The 17,375-nt window shown below is 40.3% G+C and overlaps 1 pseudogene across 1 annotated transcript in view; it reads left to right on the top strand.

Annotated features, from left to right (window-relative positions):
• Positions 1-16,699: 16,699 nt before the first annotated feature.
• Positions 16,700-17,375, top strand: part of LOC147640003 (uncharacterized) — a 42,711-nt pseudogene continuing 42,035 nt past the window's right edge. The window contains exons 1-2 of the transcript XR_015262278.1: positions 16,700-16,899; positions 17,134-17,263. The product of XR_015262278.1 is annotated as an uncharacterized LOC147640003 (transcript). The remainder of the gene's footprint in view (positions 16,900-17,133; positions 17,264-17,375) is intronic.

Below are 17,375 nucleotides of genomic sequence, written 5' to 3'. Positions count from 1 at the left end.
ATAGCTTCTTAGATGGTTTTTCAGGCTACAATCAGGTATCCATAGCACCAGAAGACGTTGCAACACAAGACGGCGTTTGACACGATGTGGGAAACCTATGATTATAAGTTTATGGATTTTTACCTCACCAATGCCCCAACAACCTTCCAACAACGGATGTGCATGGCCTTCAAAGACTACTTGAAAAAGTGGTTGGAGGTATTCATTGACAATCTATGTGCACACTCATGCTGGACTGACCACTTGGCTTGCTTAAGGAAGGTGTTTGAGAGATATCAATTATATCATATATCCTTAAATCCTTTAAAGTGTCAATTCTAGGTCATGCACGGTGTAATCTTAGGTCATATTATGTCTAAGAATGGTATTTCCACTTATGAGAGCAAAGTGGAGGTGATATTGTAATTACCCCCACCAACAAACTACAAGGGTGTACAATGGTTTATGGGACATGTTAGGTACTATCGACGATTCATCATATTCTATGCTGAAATTTCCAGGCCATTGTATAGACCATTGTATAGACTACTCATCGTCTTTGAATGGACTAAAGAATATCAAAATGCATATGATAAGCTGAAGAAAGCACTGGCTAGTGCACCAATTCTGAGACCACCCAACTGGGATATTGTATTCCATGTGCACATCGATGCATTGAATTTTTCTTATAGGATGTGTATTGGCACAACCTGGGGAATTCAAATTGGACTACCCAGTGTGCTTTGACAATCGTCAACAACTGAATGATGCAGAGATAAACCACACCACAACTAAGCATGAAGGGTTGGCCATGGTTTATGCTACCGACATTACTTTTTGGCCAGCAAGTTTGTATTCTTTGTTGATCACCAAGCCTCATTATATCTAGTGATGAATAAGCCTTGCACCATGGGAAGAATCACATACTGGTTGCTTTTACTCTTGGGATTTGACTTTACGGTTATGATAAGAAAAGGAACACAACATGTTTTGGTACACCATATGTCTAGAATTCCAAATGGAGAACCTACAAAAACTGGCATTGATGATGACCTCCCAGATGTATGTCTTTTCAAAATTGATATGATGCTTGATTGGAGTGAGGAAATATCAGAATACCTAACTCAAGGTTTCCACAAGATCAACCTTTGAAAAAAGATAAGATGCATTGGTTTATTAAGCTAGCCGCACCATATCAATTGATTGTGGGAGAACTATATAAGCTGGGCAAAGACGATATCCTCAGGAGATGTGTGCGAGAAGACAAGTTTGTCATAATGTTAGAAGAAGCACACTCGAGAATAGCCCGAGGACATTTTGCGGGAGAATTTACAGCTCACAAAGTGCTTCAAGCAGGCTTGTGGTGGCCTATGTTATTCGAAGGCGCCATAGAATTTGTGAAAAGTTACGCGAGGAATGTCAGCGGTTTGCTATTTTGCAAAAAAAAAAAACAAGATGCCACTCACCCCTATAATTGTGGACCTATTAGTCCAGCAGCGCATCCATTCACAAGCCCATTGTGTAATCATGGCCACAGATTATTTCACCAAGTGGGCGGAGGCGAGAGCCTCTAAAAGAGCTGATGCTCGAACTACAGCTAAGTTCTTATATGAACATATCATTTCCAGATTTGGGTGCCCATTATAATTAGTCAGTGTGATTGAGGTTCATATTTCATCAATGAGGTGATTGAACAGTTACTCACACGATTCCTTATAGGTCCATAAAAAATCATCACCTTATTACCCGCCGCATGCAAATGACCAAGCAGAGAGAACAAACAAGATTTTGTCTGCTATCTTGACTAAAACTCTAGAAGCAAGTCGCACAGATTGCGAACACAAGCTGATTGTAGTACTATGGGCCTATCATACATCGTATAAGGTAGTGACGAGATACACTCCCTTTCATCTAGCCTATGGCATTGATGCAGTAATGCCTATGGAATTTTTAGTTCCAAGCTTGTGTATTGCAGTACTACAGGAAAGGCTCACAGAGAATGCGTTAGCCGAGAGGTTGGTTGACTTAGAGAAACTCGATGAAACCCGGCTAATTGCATCGCACGGGCTTATGGTTGAAAAACTACGAAGAAAACACTGGTTTGACCATAACTTGAAACATTAAAAACTGGAAATGGGGGATCTCGTCCTCATGTATGGTGTGGGAAGGACCAAGAAAAAGAAACTGAAATATAGAGGGTTAGGGCCTTTTAGAGTGTCCGAAATCACCCCTCAAGGGTCACTCCGAATTAAAACCATCGATGGGGTGGAAATGGAGGGATATATCAATGGAAACAAACTCAAGAAGTATTATGGATCCCTAACCTAGGAAATGCTCACACAAGAGCATCTTCTAAAATAGAAGAAAGAGCTAGTCAAGGAAAAGATCAGATAAGCTCAAGAGGAAGCCAAGGTGAGGGAAGCAAAGAAAAACAGAGACTCCAAGGGAGAACGCTACACGTGAACATGGCTTCACTCACCTTTCTTGACAAGGATGATCTAGATATTGAACCTGCACAACTCAGTGTAAATGTCTCTATAAAGGGTAGTCACATGACAAGCATCGCATTGATTGATATGGGGTCAAGTCATAACTTGATTTCCTATTAAACATGGATAGCTTTAACAAACCCCCCCTAGAGGCAACTAATGCACAAGTTCACAGTGTGCATCTATTTATTACACAAACAATGGGATTTTTGAATATAAACATCTCAATCAGAAATAATCCCTTGGTTGGGAAGGTATTTTTTATGCCTGCAAGGAACCATGGAAGAGGAGATGCTTCTTGGAAGATCCTAGATTTGTGCCACAGCAAGTGTCACATCCAATGGGCAAAACAGGAAGTACAACTCAATGATGGCAAAGAAACCATCACCCTTCCATTATGGAGTCCATTGAACAAGGGAAAACAAGCTATTACATGTGACTTGGAGTCACATGTAACCATCACCCTTCCATTATGGAGTCCAAACAAGGGAAAATAGGCTATTACATGCGACCTGGGGTCACCAATGCCAAGCAAAGTGGACGAATCAATAGAACAGTCATCCACATCAAAACATCATCCCCAGTCAAGAGAACCACAGCAAAGGCAGTGAACGTATCCAGTCAGACAATAATGGGTTCCCAAGTCCCAGCTTCAAGCACAAGGGTACTATAAGAAGGATAAAACCCATGGGTGTCAAAGTAGGATAGCAAAGCTATTGGCAAGAGACAAGGGAAACAATCCAAGGAGAGGAAGCAACAATCTTGGTACACCTGAACACCACTCAACATTCAAAAACGGTGGGTCAAAAAAGACTTACTAGCGGCACAGGGCTACTATTAAGGAAATGCAACAGTATGGTTACCAAAAACCAATCCAAGACCCATTGCCACATGTACCTACAAAAGAACAGAAGAGAGCCATAGACACGGGTAACATCAGGTCCCAACTCAATCAATTGTTAAAGCAGCACCAAAATTGGTCCAAAAGAAGAAAACAGTTCAAGGGAGTGAGACACCTCCAATGTCATCCTCCCAAAAGATCAAGCTGAACCAAGTTATGGACCAAAGTAATACATACGTGCACCCACATGCACATGAACTAAAACAAATTCACCAGGATTCGGTGGATGTACTCCATTGGATGAAAGGAAAACTTAAAAGTTCTCACTTTGAACTTAAGTGGTTATAACAACACATACCCCACAAGCTCCAAAGTAAAACAAATTCACCAGGATTCGGTGGATGTACTCCATTGGATGAAAGCAAAACTCAAAAGTTCTCACTTTGAACTTAAGTGGTTATAACAACACATACCCCACAAGCTCCAAAGTAAAAACTTGGTTCCCATGGCATTAAAAAAGAAAAAAGAAATTAGGAGGGTGACAAGGATCGCCCAGCTCCAAGCAAGTGAGTATAAGGTAAAGGGGTATGCATTTCATGTTGTGAAAGATATTTATTTGTTTCACATGTACACTTCTAATCCTCTGAATGCATAACTGGTGGCCTTGGAGTGTTTGAGCATATAGGAATCCATAGGATATCATAGGAGGAAACGAGGTTGTTTCACGTCGTGAACCACTCGAGCCTACTTCACGTCGTGAAATAGTACGTGTTACTTCACTTCGTGAAATAGTACGTGCTACTTCACGTCATGAAATAGTACGTGCTACTTCACGTCATGAACCGACTCATGCCAATTCACGTCGTGAAACGGTCAAGAAGCCTCCATGAATCATAGTCGGACATGTGGCATAGCCAATTAAGATGGCCGCCAATGCCGACGACTTGACAATAAATACGCTGTTTTCCCCTTTTCGTGCATTCTCTTCGTCATTCTCCAGGTTCTTCTTCTCAAGCTGCTCGATTGCGATCATGGTTGGTGCTCCATTCGTCCAGCACTACACCGTCATCGTCTGCTTGCTTGCGTTTCTCAGATAGGAGCTCAAAGAACACTTTCGATTGCTTCAATCATTGGGTTATAATGCATTCCTTGGAGCTATTATGTGAGACGGTAGCACACATCTACATTTTACAAAACCCTAAATAATTGCAATTGTTCTTTTTCTTTCTTGTTTTTATCTTCCCATTTCCATCATCACTCCCATCTACACTCTTCAAAATGATCACTTCCATCAATCCTCTCACACTCACAAAAGCATAAGGGATTGGACACATGAAATAGCAGTCTGCTATTTCATGGCGTCAAAACTAAAATCTCGATTTTTGAACTGATATCCTACAATTGACCTTCTAAGTGTTAGATTTCTCACACGAAAGTGCAAACCACTAACACATATAACACACTTTTAGTTGTGTACTAAAATCTGTTAGTTCACAAACTAACACATCACGGATTGCTAGTTCATGGATTGACAGTTCACATCTTCACGGTTCACGAACTAGCAGTTCATGCATTGTTACTTCACGGCTCAGCTACTTCACACTTTAACCCTTCACGGATTAGCATCTCACGACTTAGCTAGTTCATAATTTAACATTTCATGCTCTACAACTTCACGAGTTAACAGTCCACGCACTTCCACTTCATGACTTAGCACTTTATGATTCTACACTTCACGCTTTAACCCTTCATGAAATAACATTTCACGGCCTCACATTTTACGTGCTAACAGCTCACGGGTTAAGCCCTTTCATGGGTTAAGCCATTTCACGGACTAACACTTCACGCTCTGCCAGTTCACATAATTAACCTTGCTACTTCATGGTAAACAAATAATTCACAACATATACTAATTCACATCCACCCTTTTTTTATTCATTGCTCACCACACTAACACTCTTTCCATCATACCCCAATGCTTAGGAAATCACCCAAAAAAAAACAACAACAGGCCTTGCGAGCTCCTACCAATCACAATGAGACTGACGCCTTCATACTAATGTTACAGATGGTATCCTCAAGAACCTCAGACCCGGAGTTGAAGGGAAATCTGGTGGTGACTCAGGCCAGTGCTATAGGATCACCGGCCAAGAAGAGAGCACAAGGGGGGACCAAGTTGACCTATTTGGGGCCATATGCACAAGATTTGCAGGGGCACAATGATCCAATCAGACATACAGACAAATCAAGGGAAAGTCATTTTCCAGTATCATAGCCTTGAGTGCCTGAAGATCTTGGAAAATACTGATGTGAAGTATAAGCTAGAGAAGGTGGGGCTTGGCAAGATGGCAGAGGTCCTCCCCTGCACCATAAATCCATCATTATGTGCGGAGTTCCTCAAGTCCTACAACAGAAATACCAAGAGGGGTACCATCACGAAACTTGATGGCACAACAGAGGAAGTTCTCATCACAGAGGACGTGCTCTGTGAGACTCTACAATTGCCCCCCCCATTCAGGCACATGTCCATCCACTTGACCAAATGCCCAAGGTCTCCAATTCGAATGGACCAGAGTATGAAAATATACGGGAGGAAGAAAATGAGAGAACTTGTAGAGCAATGTCAATGTTCATGCAAGTGAAACTAGTAGACATATACAAAAGGATACTTCTCTGTTGAATCGCAAAGGTACATGAGGAGAAACCGGAAGATTGGGCATGGTATATACACTGAGAGATGGAGAATTACCTAAAGTCTCACCAGTCAAAGGTGTGCAATCCTTACCTCCTGACAAAAGTTATAAGCCATGCAGGTAACATCCCCATACCCGAAGACACTCAGGAAGTAGAAATATCACCATCCAGAGGAGACATGGAGCCACCTACCCACATTCTAGAAGAATTGCAGCAAGGACAAGCTGTCCTAAAGGAGACAAAGGAGCTTATACGAAAAATGGCAAAAAGCTCAAAGAAGGTAAGAAGACAAGGAAGCCTAAAAGATAAGGGGCATCCTACAAGAGGAGTCCAAGCACCTGCCCGGAAGAGGTTGCCAAAGACATTGCCTCATATCAGTAGGTTCTCGAGGAACACCTACCCAACGCGAGGGGCAACAACCACAACTTTGGAAATGGAGGGCATGAGCTTAACATGGAAGTTACCCTTTGAAGCCACAGTTCCTGAGTCCATACTACACATACCACCTACTAGCCTTGTCACCAATGTGTTCAAAAACCTCTCACCACTACAGGATCTTCCCATTTCAGATGATATAGGTGCCCCACAAGCTCAAGAAGAACAACAATTTCTACAAACAGATGTGGGTGAAAACAATGAAGAAGCCACTTCAACACACCTACAAGCTGCTCAAAATGATCAAGAAGCTGAGAAGCAAAAGAGAATTGATGAAACTCCAAGCCCTAGCAAGCGAAGGACAATGAACATTGAAGACACTATAAAGGAAGGGTCCTTCTTACACAATCTACAGGCCAATCGTTTCCTAAAAGAGACCATGGAAGGACTCAACAGAGCACCAAATTCATGAAACAGAAGGCTCCCCCTCCACAAGTTTAGAAATATGGTCCCAAGAACAACGGGTATGGCGCTATCACTTTCTCACTACTCATATGCTACATGACAAAAATGCTGAGCTCTGGCAACAGGTCCAAGATACCACTGAACAAGTGCAGGCTCTTACGGAACACATAGCAACAGCCGATGCCACGCACAAATAGGTAATCCTGAAGGGTTTAAAGGCATGCGAAGAACATGAGGCAAGGCTCCAAACCTTGGATGGGCACAATCTACTTCTCAGCAAAACCATAGTCCGGACGACCAAGGAAAGTGCAGCGCTCAAGGCACAGGTAGATCAAGCAAAAGAACAACTACAAAAGAAAGTGCCACATACCAAGGAGAAAGTAGCGCAACATACACAACAGCTAAAGAAAGCACATGCTATGTTCCAAGCTAAAGAGGAAGGATATACTGAGCAAATCAAAGCACTCAAAGAAGCCATTGTTGTCGTAGAACAAAAAGCCGTGATATTTCAAACCGAAAGAGAGCAATTGAACAAGGCACACGCTGAAAAGCTGAAAGCCCTCAATGAGGTGATCAATGTAAAGACAATGGAAATAGATCAGATGCTAGTCAGCCATCAACAAGTACTTGAACATGTACACTAGCAACTAACCAGCAGCCAAATCTTGCAAAGGAGCGGCTAAGGCAGGTTGAAGAGGCTAATGCTCAATCCACCACTTCTAGGATGGCACAAGAGGAAGCTGCATGAAGACATGAAGAGCTGGCCGCCGCTCGAGATGTGCATGAGGCAGCCATCTCCGGACTCCTTACAAACAAAGATTCTAAGATTTAGGAACTGGAACAACAGCTCGCTGACTGATCAATCTGATGAATTACGACAACTCATCGAATGCGCTTTAGAGAATAGGTAACTCCTCGAGCCCCTCCACAGACTCTAACATTGTTTTTATCTACACTAACCCTCTCTCTTCTTCAATACAAAATTAACCTGACCAAAGCCTTAGTTTAGGAGACCTCACACTAATTCATCAGAACACAGAAAGGGATGTAGACCCAACCTTAGTAATGGGAATCCTTCGAGGGGATATAGTCCTTACTGACCCAGCTAATATTTTCTTCTTCCCTTTACATCCCATAATGCTCAATATTCCTAGTTGGTGTCAGGTGTTGCGACAATCGAACATCTTGGATGATAGTGTCGATAAACTTGACCTATTTGTACCACGTGACATACCATTAACACCGGCCAACCACGAAGTTTTTGCACATAGCTACCAATGGGTAATTAGCCATGGCTAGATTGAAGTTTATAATACCCATCAACATCTAAATATCTCTGAATCCACATTATATCATCCGTTTGGTATTATAAAGCTCTACAGAAACATCCATAAGCATTTGGAGGCTATGCTCACTAACGTGGTTTATAATTTTGATAAGGAGCATATTGAATATCCTAATATAACCACAACAGATGTACTTGACCTCCTCCAAGAATTTATGAAAATAGTTCCTGATAGTGCCAAAGTACAATTTTCAGTACCAGTGCTCCCCGCCAACACGAGTGGATCCACTTTACATGCCAATCAAAAGACGGCTCACTCCACTCCAATTCCACGAGGCAAAACAAAGAGACTCTCACGTCTGTTACAAATTCCCTCCATTCTCACCACCATCAACTTTCCATAATATCACAGTAAATTCTCACATGGTGTAGAATTTCAGATCTAGACATAGTAGCCGCCGTCAGATTCATGAAGTTGATTGTAGTTCATATCGATCAACCCAAAAGAAAGGTATGATGGATTTGAGGCAGAGCATCTTTGCTTCGACATGAACAAAGGCCTAACTGATCGAGGCATGATTCTTTATTATCATCACCATCAGGTGTCTTCTAAGTTACATGCATGTCACGTTCAAAGACATGGTAGACATCGGGTTCTGGACGTCACACTCAGCATTCACACTAAGCTTCAATCCTGCCAGAACTTCTACAGACACGAGTTCGGCGCGACCAGGTCTTTTGACCTAGGTAAAAGGTTATGAGGATATAACCTACATCAGGTAGGGGGGATGTTAATCCCATTTTGGATTAACAAAGATGCTCCTCCAATTGAGGACATTAATAAGTGTTATGTAAAGGCACTATAAAAGTTGTACATTTTGAGATACTGGCCACCCAAGGCCTTAGTTAGTAAATTTAGGACGCCCAAGTGTGAATAAGGGCCAGATGTATAAAAGGCAATTTCTCATAATAAAAGAACACAATCCCCCTTTGTGCTATGAGATCTCTTGCTTTGTCTTGTGTGTGTGAGAGAGAGAGTGTGTGTACTCTAGTGTATGTTCCTCTTCTATGCAAGTGTATTGGAGAGTGAGAGGAAGATTGCCTTGCATTGTGGTGTGAGAGACTCCATGGTGACAGCATGATGGAGGTGGAGATTGGAGGAGTGGAGCTTCCCAAAGTGAGCTTGGATAGCCTCGAGGAATGTGAGCTCGAAGCATTGGTAAGTACCCAATGATAGTTGTAGTTTATTGCTTCTTCCGATTGTGAATGGGTAGAGTTCTCTCTTGGGAGGTGCGGTAGCCCATAACAGTGGGCCCCTGAAGATTCTTCACTAGTTCTCACTCGCTAAACCATTGTCAAAGAACTAAGGAGGCACCACAATAAAAAATCAATCCAAACCATAGGTTACCTCTCAATGGATTCCAAATCGTCTTCTTCAAGCTCAAGGATACTATGAGGGTAACACGTGGATTTGGGTGCCAAAAAGGAAGCAAACACCCATAACCTCATCAACAAAAGCAACATCTACAGGCTGACCCTCAATCTTGTCTACTCAAAGTGCCAAGATCGACAAAGGGAAGAACCAGATCAAAATCGAACCTTCCTCACTAGTCTCTCAAAAGATTTGGCTTCCAAGGATTGTCAATAGGATGGAATGCACCTTAGGAAGGGGGGAGTAAGACCAAACTTTCAACTCCAACGAAACATCTACAAGTGCCTCAACATGGAGCCAAGGTGCATCTACACAAATACCTCTACGAAGCCCACCAACTGGAGGAAACAACTACTGTACAATAAGTTCTTGCATCAACATCACCACCTTTCCAAGAACTTGATAGTCCAATCCGTGCCTATGAAAGTCTCTTGCCACCTTCAATCCTCAACTACCAACTACTATCAGTGGCCAAGAACTTGATAGTCCAATCCGTGGCCACCTTCAATCCTCAACTACCAACTACTATCAGCGGCCAAGTGTACTCCTAAGAAAGAATCCCAACTAGATAGAAGATGGAAAGGATGGCTACCAAAGGCATATACAAGTCTTTGTAAAGTCCAGGGATGACATGAGACAACAAGGGAGGCATTTCCATCACCTTCTATATCTGTGCTCCCTAGAATCTTTACTCCCCGACAATTCTTCATGCTCATATGTGAAGGGAGCTTGTTGAAAAATGTTGACACCACGAAATGTGAAGTTGTACCTCTATACATACTTATAGAAAATATACACACAAACTAAACCACACAGCAAATATTAAAAAACAAACTAAACCACACAACAAATATTAAAAAACAAAAAAAGAATGAGAAAGGAGCATAAAAACTAACAATTAAAAAGAGAATGTTTGACCTTCGGAGAATTGACTTTTTTGAGGATGTCTGAATGTTGCCTTTTTAGATCTTGAGAAATGGATTTCTCTTGGTGTGCGACAATAATGTACCCATTTTGGATGCCGATAGTACATAATGGTACTTTCAAGGGGGGAGTTAAGTATTCCTTACTCCCAACCCCACTCACGATATTTTCATGCATCCTTGGGTGAGGTTTGTTGTGAGAGTGCATTTTTTATCTTTTTGGTTTGTAATTACACCCCCTTGAACCATGTTGTGATTGTGAGAAAGAATTTTATTTTTATTGATTGATTGATTTATTCTTTGGTGCTTTTTCCCCCCCGCAATAAATAGAGATAAGCCACCACCCCATGGAGACCAAATCAATGGCCCACAGACCTCCACCAAGCGTATCTAAGAACCACTGAGAACCTCCTACGAGTGATGGTTTTCTAGGGGAGCAAAAAATGCAAGGTTCTACCTCATGAAAAATCAAGGCATCGGTCTAAAGTACCATTGCTAGTGTCCTAAAGACTACCAGGATCCTATATGACGATGGCTCTCTTCTTGGTCTTCTCTTTTTCTTTCTTTTTCTTAATTAATTTATTGACTATCCTTTTACTCGCAAATTACTTAGAGAGTTAGAATATGGTTGAAGAGGGCTCAATAAAGATAGAGTTGAGTACTTGGTATACTCCTTTAGCATACCTTATTTTAGATGTAGAATAGGAAGACTAGGACTCTTTTTAAGAAAAAAATGCTAGCATTAATATTCATCTAGATAGCAATTGAGAGAAAATCAAACCAGTGCAGGTGCAATGTAAACATTCTTCAAGTGAACCATGAAAGTAAAAAATTACAAAAGATCTAAATATAAAGAGCAAGTTTTAAATACACCTATTCAAATAGAAGGAACTTTCGTTTGCTGCTTGTAAGATGGTTGAATGTGGAGATGTGGAAGGCTACATTGATGGACATACCCTACTAGCAAACCTATAAACTTGACTACACACTTTGATGACGCGTGTATAAAATCACAAAAATGAAGAGCAAAGCTTATTGTAAAAGGTCATAGTCGGAAAGATGTAATGTGAATGCAAACTCAAACTCGCATCACTAGGTCCCTCATCCTCATGGGGTACTTCTAGCTCATGTGTTGCTATGGCATACATGGTAGATGTCTTAGGGCATCCCCACTATAGAATGGCATGTGGATGACAAGCAGGTGAACCAAACATCTATCCCCATGGAAGCTATAAATGAAGTCACCTACAATGGTCCAAAACGGACAAGTACGTGGCAATAAAATCTCATAGAGTGATGGGGCTAAGGCATCATAATGTTCCATCCTCCACTACTCTACCTCTTGCTCTTAGACAGTCCTCACTTAATGGGATCCACCAATTAAATAGAGAACACTCTGATCATCATGCCGCAGTGGGGTCACTCCTACAAGGAATTGAAGAAGTCTAGACCCATACCTTCTAAAAGTAGGTTCTACACTGCCAACAAAGGTAGGACGCAGCTGGCGAGCAATAACCACATGATATATTCACACAAAGTTATAAAATTAGTAGGTACCATTCATAATAAAATACATTCTCACCAAAGACTTAAGTGTGAGTACATGTATATCTTTTCATGTGTCTTGAAATTTCTACCCATGTATGAATTTTCTTAAATTGATATTATTCTACCAAGTAAAGGTATATAAAACTTTGTACACTTTTGTGTGAAACTACTTATTTTTTTAAAGAGCATTGAATAAGCTTATTTACGGGCAATTATTTTTGGAGCTTTCCAATAGAGTCAAACACAACTTATAATTTTAGTATGAATTACGAATAGAAGAGAAATAAAACTTTTTCATGCACTAATGATGAGTACGAGATAGTGCATGATGTTCTCAAAGAAAAGTAGATGTCCAAATTTACTTCATTACATTTTACTAGTTGGGAACCCGTGCTTTTCGCACGTCTTTTGAGGCTTCCAAAATCAAATTCTACCCAAACCTCTTCCTCTCCTTCCCGAACCTCCAAATTCTTGCCACATGGTAGGTTTGTGATACTCTTCCTTAAGATAATATAGAGAATAAAAATTGACCGTCATTCTTAGTTTATAGGGTTCAAAGCACATTCAAAGTCTATAAAAGAAGAAGCGACAAAATTAATGCAATGTTATGTTAATATTTGATGCCATAATCATGAGGACTCATAAGGCCTCTCCAAAAAAAAAAGGAGCATCAATGATGAAACCCTTTTTTTCATTATCTTTGAATATGTCCTTTTTATTGATGAGTCTTTGATGAAGTATGATTTGACTCTTGAAGATGTCTAATTACTACCAACAAATCCTTCTCCTATTAGTAGACCTCCAATGTTTAAAGTTTACCCTCGTTGTCCTATAAAAAACCAATCACAACTCTTTTTAATCTTGTATCTTTCTTTCTTCTCATGTCACAACTTTTTTAAGTCTTGTATCTTCCTTTCTTCTCACGTCACATTGTTTATCTACAGCACTATCATGTCCCCTATAATAGTCCTTATGTCCTCTACACAATGATTCTTCATTCTTATGTCCTTTACTCAACGATTCTTCATTCTTTTGATTGATTTTGTATTTTAAATGTTGAATGCTCATTCTTTACAAATTTTCCACTTCAATATATTCATTTTTTATCCTTTATCTTTTTGTAAGAAGGAGGCCCTTGTGCCATGGTCTAGTGCACAAATACAAAATCAAGGTGTGTCAGTTGGTTGCCTAGGATTCTCGTAGGTAGTGTTGTTGCCACACAGAAGCACCCGAAAGCTCCACTCTACCGTCACCGTCGTTGCACTCTAATAGAAGCTTGACCCTCCTCACAACTCAATCTCACACACTCACTCTCTCACATATAAGCAAGAAAGCACACATAAGAGGTTAAACAAGGAAGCAAGTAAGCAAGCAATAGCATGAGATAGTAGAGAAGAAGAGCACTCTATTAAATTACCATAAGAGAATGAGTGGTGAGAGTTACATTTTGCCTTTTATGTGTGGCTTGTACTACAGGCTCTATTGAATGGACTACCTTTTATGTGTGGCTTGTACTACAGGCTCTATTGAATGGACTACCTTTGTATGGTAGACGGTAGACATGCCCTATTAAATGGACTACTTATGTATGGAAGACATGCTCTATTGCATGGACCACTAGAAGTTCACATAATAAGAGAAAATGTAAAAATATCCATAAAATGCCAACATTTTGGCCATGGAGTACAAGATTCTTGCATTGGAAATAGCATATCTATATCCAAACTTTTTACTTTTCTTTCAACATGAGCTATTTTGGACATATTCTAGCATATGGACTAGTAGTAGATACTCATTTGGTGAGATGGCACAACATTTTTTCGGGGAAATATATTAGGTATATATATTAAAGGAAAAAGGAAGATTTTACATATCAACAAATATTGCCATCCATATCACCAACACAATCCTTAGGTATCATTGCCTCTTCTTTGCCTTGATCCCACTACTGATAGAGTAGACTTCACCTTGGTCTACTCTAAACCGCTTTAGAAATTCCTCTTCCTCCATTACCCTCCTTTGTTAACTAGCTTGGCTGGGATTCTCCATTTCTCCAAGATCATATCAAAGTAAGGCTTCGAAAGATCGTCCCCTACATCCTCCTCCTCCATATCTATAGTCACCATAGCATCCACTCCTACTATCATCTCTAGGCTCCCTTTGAACTCAAGCAAGCTTAGTTTCATAGGCTTACACCCGATATACAGGCTCCCTTTGAACTCAAGCAAGCTTAGTTTCATAGGCTTACACCCGATACAGACCTCATTCTCGCCTCATATTCTTAGGCTTACACCCGAGACTAACCTCATTCTTGCGTTTCATATTCCTAGGCACCTCAACAACCACTTGGTGAGTAAGAAGCTATCACTCCTCTTGTTGCCTACATGTGCCCATCCATCTCGTCCTCCCCAGAAATTGAATGAAGGGTATCAAGTTGCCCTTCATCAAGGATCTCGACTGTGTTCTTCTTCGATAGTGCAACTTTGCCCATTCTTGTTCAAGATGTGATCCACTTGGAGCTCTATCCGGTTGTGGAATCCTCTCATGCATTCTTAACACATCCTCTTGCATACTACCCAACCCTTATAATTTTAAGTGCTTTTAAATATTATAAAGATTTTAAAAGCACTTAAAATTAAGAGTTCCTTTACACAAGAAAATGATATGAATTAAATATGTAAAATTAAGAGTTCCTTTACACAACAAAGCACTTAAAATTAAGAGTTCCTTTACACAACAAAGCACTTAAAATTAAGAGTTCCTTTACACAAGAAAGCACTTAAAAGCACTTAAAATTAAGAGTTCCTTTACACAAGAAAGCACTTAAAATTAAGAGTTCCTTTGCACTTAAAAGCACTTAAAATTAAGAGTTCCTTTACACAAGAAAGCACTTAAAATTAAGAGTTCCTTTACACAAGAAAGCACTTAAAATTAAGAGTTCCTTTGCACTTAAAAGCACTTAAAATTAAGAGTTCCTTTGCACTTAAAATTAAGAGTTCCTTTGCACTTAAAAGCACTTAAAATTAAGAGTTCCTTTGCACTTAAAAGCACTTAAAAGCACTTAAAATTAAGAGTTCCTTTACACAAGAAAGCACTTAAAATTAAGAGTTCCTTTGCACAAGAAAGCACTTAAACTTAAGAGTTCCTTTGCACTTAAAAGCACTTAAAATTAAGAGTTCCTTTGCAAGCACTTAAAATTAAGAGTTCCTTTACACAAGAAAGCACTTAAAAGCACTTAAAGGCACTTAAAAGCACTTTTAAGCACTTAAAATTAAGAGTTCCTTTAGACAAGAAAGCACTTAAAAGCACGTAAAATTAAGAGTTCCTTTACACAAGAAAGCACTTAAAAGCACTTAAGAGTTCCTTTACACAAGAAAGCACTTAAAATTAAGAGTTCCTTTACACAAGAAAGCAGTTAAAATTAAGAGTTCCTTTACACAAGATAGCACTTAAAAGCACTTAAAATTAAGAGTTCCTTTACACAAGAAAGCACTTAAAATTAAGAGTTCCTTTACACAAGAAAGCACTTAAAAGCACTTAAAATTAAGAGTTTCTTTACACAAGAAAGCACTTAAAAGCACTTAAAATTAAGAGTTCCTTTACACAAGAAAGCACTTAAAAGCACTTAAAATTAAGAGTTCCTTTACACAAGAAAGCACTTAAAAGCACTTAAAATTAAGAGTTCCTTTACATAAGAAAATGATATGAATTAAATATGTAAAAAAATTGATTGTTTGTGACCCTTGCAGCGTGGTTTCTCTTGCAATCACTTTAATGCATTGGTGTTGCTTGTTAATGCTTATAACACCATCATAAAGTTTAGCACAGGTAGAGTTTAAATGTATATAGCACCATCATAAAGTTCACTAGGTAGAGTTTAAATGAACCCAAACCCAATCTCACACCTACTCTTTCCAAAAGTAGCACTAATGAAATGTGAATGAATGCATGTGCCTGCACACACACGAGCCTGTGTTGTGTGCCTATGTGTGTTGGGGGTGGTGGTGTGTTCATGTGTGAGGGTGACTGTGCACACACATCTTGGCATGTGGGCACATGAATGTTAGACTATGGCATTTGTGGTCTATCTTTGAGTCAATATAACATATGGTAATTTGCATTCTCAAACTTTTACAACGATTAATTTGACACATACCTTATTTTGTGGAAACATCACTCATGTTTCACCATGGTTTATTTTATGCACCACTTACAGTGGTAGCCTAGTTTCCACACCCTCTAGCAAGGGTGCTTCTAAGGACATGTTCATCTCGAGAGGGCTAGAGGGTCATCGGCAATGGGTCAAATCAACATACGCCACGTTTTGCAATCACCGCATTTACGCACCAACCCAACTCTTACGCGAGCAGCACCTCCAGTCTCTGAGGGGACTCAAAATCATTGTGGAGCGTCATTAAACTCTTACGCGAGCAGCACCTCCAATCTCTGAGGGGACTCAAAATCATTGTGGAGTGTGCTCTAACAAGTGATGAGAAAGCTACTTGGGTAGATTCGAACCCAGTGCCCCCTTCTTTGGGAGGAATGGGCGCTACAAGGAAGTGTGAAAACATGTCAAGCAGAACTCTTGAGCAAACTAATCTTTTTGTTTTTTTGATTTTTTCTCAAAATGGTATTTCCGTTGCATGCACACGTGCTTCTCTCTCTCTCTCTCTCCCCCCCCTAACACACACACACACGCACACCGCCCACACACCTCAACAACGCCAACAACCTTTTGTCTTGCAAGCTAGAAGCTACAAGAGAGACGCTTAAGGAGGTTTCGGCAGCTATGGCGGTGCTTCTCTGCACCTCCATTCTCATCTCTTTGTGTTTCTCCTTCTCAGCAGCCGTCACCGACCAGCAAGACGGTAAGTTCACCTTCTCTATCATGGTTTGTTTCAATCTTCAAGGGCTTAATCTTCAGCATAATCACTAGGATTTAATATGCAAGAGCCACAATACATGAGGTTTAACCTGCTCAAAATGAACAGGGCTTCAATCTGCACAAAATGATGCAGTGTTTCCAACTGGATTAGTTCCAAAGGGGGGAGCCTGACTGGTTTCATCCATTTTTGTAAGTAATTTTTTTTAGTTATTGACAGTGAATGCACTCATTGCTTTGTACACTGCGTGGTCTTCCAACCCTTCATCATGGGACACGAAAACCGACCCTTGTGAGAGCCTATGGCTTGGCATAACGTGCGATACCATGGGCACACGAGTTCTCCAGCTGTGAGAGATACTTACTTTTTTCTGTTTTTTTTTCTCCCAATTTTCCATTCAAATAATTTATAGCAACAAAACATGCATTTGAAAAGCCACAATGCACGTGCACGAGCTTGCA

This window comes from Cibotium barometz, chromosome 3 (genome assembly GCF_041138505.1).
Source record: "Cibotium barometz isolate CiBa-2024 chromosome 3, ASM4113850v1, whole genome shotgun sequence".
Taxonomy (NCBI): Eukaryota; Viridiplantae; Streptophyta; class Polypodiopsida; order Cyatheales; family Cibotiaceae; genus Cibotium; species Cibotium barometz.
This window is presented reverse-complemented; position numbering and strand designations above follow the sequence as displayed.